This window comes from Limulus polyphemus, unplaced genomic scaffold (genome assembly GCF_000517525.1).
Source record: "Limulus polyphemus unplaced genomic scaffold, Limulus_polyphemus-2.1.2 Scaffold5291, whole genome shotgun sequence".
In the NCBI taxonomy this organism is placed as follows: Eukaryota; Metazoa; Arthropoda; class Merostomata; order Xiphosura; family Limulidae; genus Limulus; species Limulus polyphemus.
Genome location: NW_013670901.1, coordinates 55243 through 57022, shown reverse-complemented (window position 1 = coordinate 57022; position 1780 = coordinate 55243). Strand labels below are relative to the sequence as shown.

At 26.8% G+C, this 1780-nt stretch overlaps 1 protein-coding gene across 1 annotated transcript in view; it reads right to left on the bottom strand.

Moving 5' to 3' along the window:
* LOC106472385 (ADP-ribosylation factor 1-like) overlaps positions 1 to 1780 on the bottom strand; it is an 11024-nt gene that overhangs the window by 2962 nt on the left and 6282 nt on the right. The window lies entirely within an intron of this gene.

The window sequence follows — 1780 nt, the reverse complement described above, 5'->3', positions numbered from 1 at the left end:
AATAATGTCGTAAGCAATGATTTATAAACATAGTAAAGTGATTTATTTTGTGGGGTAACATACCACATAGGTTATTCAGTAATGACATACATTATACTAACATAATAATAATGTCGTAAGCAATGATTTATAAACATAGTAAAGTGATTTATTTTGTGGGGTAACATACCACATAGGTTATTCAGTAATGACGTACATTATACTAACATAATAATAATGTCGTAAGCATTGATTTATAAACATAATAGTGATTTATTTTGTGGGGTAACATACCACATAGGTTATTCAATAATGACGTACATTATACTAACATAATAATAATGTCGTAAGCAATGATTTATAAACATAGTAAAGTGATTTATTTTGTGGGGTAACATACCACATAGGTTATTCAGTAATGACATACATTATACTAACATAATAATAATGTCGTAAGCAATGATTTATAAACATAGTAAAGTGATTTATTTTGTGGGGTAACATACCACATAGGTTATTCAGTAATGACGTACATTATACTAACATGATAATAATGTCGCAAGCAATGATTTATAAACATAGTATAAACATAATAATGTACACAGATGTTTTTGTTGCTGTAGCTAATAATGTATTCAGATATTTTTGTTGTTGTAGCTAATAATGTATTCAGATATTTTTGTTGTTGTAGCCAATAATGTATACAGATATTTTTGTTGTTGTAGCCAATAATGTATACAGATATTTTTGTTGTTGTAGCCAATAATGTATACAGATATTTTTGTTGTTGTAGCCAATAATGTATACAGATATTTTTGTTGTTGTAGCTAATAATGTATTCAGATATTTTTGTTGTTGTAGCTAATAATGTATTCAGATATTTTTGTTGTTGTAGCCAATAATGTATACAGATATTTTTGTTGTTGTAGCCAATAATGTATTCAGATATTTTTGTTGTTGTAGCTAATAATGTATTCAGATATTTTTGTTGTTGTAGCCAATAATGTATACAGATATTTTTGTTGTTGTAGCCAATAATGTATACAGATATTTTTGTTGCTGTAGCTAATAATGTATTCAGATATTTTTGTTGTTGTAGCTAATAATGTATTCAGATATTTTTGTTGTTGTAGCTAATAATGTATTCAGATATTTTTGTTGTTGTAGCTAATAATGTATTCAGATATTTTTGTTGTTGTTTCATAGAACATTGTGACATTCATTGCTTGAATTTTATATATTTTTTATATGACACTGACTATTGTTAAACAATATACACGTTAAACAACGTACCAATACACACGTTAAACAATGTACCAATACACATGTTAAACAATGTACCGATACAGATGTTAAACGATGCCAAAATTATCATACAAGATATCAAAATTAAGTACAAATAAAAAATTTATTTTTAAGACATTTTTAGGACTTTTGAGAACAAGAATACCCCCCCCCCTCAAATAATGAAATTCTAGTTACTTCACACGATAACTTAGAAATAAATATTGTTTGGTACTGTTTAAAAAAAATGTTGCAAAACTACAACACAAACTACTAACTATAAATTAATTTCACATGCATGGACCCAGCATAGCAGCTATGAAGCATTTCTATACATGCTATATTTCTACAATTTTCTACAGTGGACCACTGGTAATTTCTTGAAGTTTAGGTGGGCCATGTTACTAAACAGGTTGAGAATTGCTGATGTATACACCAAACTATACACTTTCATTACATTATCAGAAAGTTAACAATATATATATATATATATATATATATATATATACACACATAC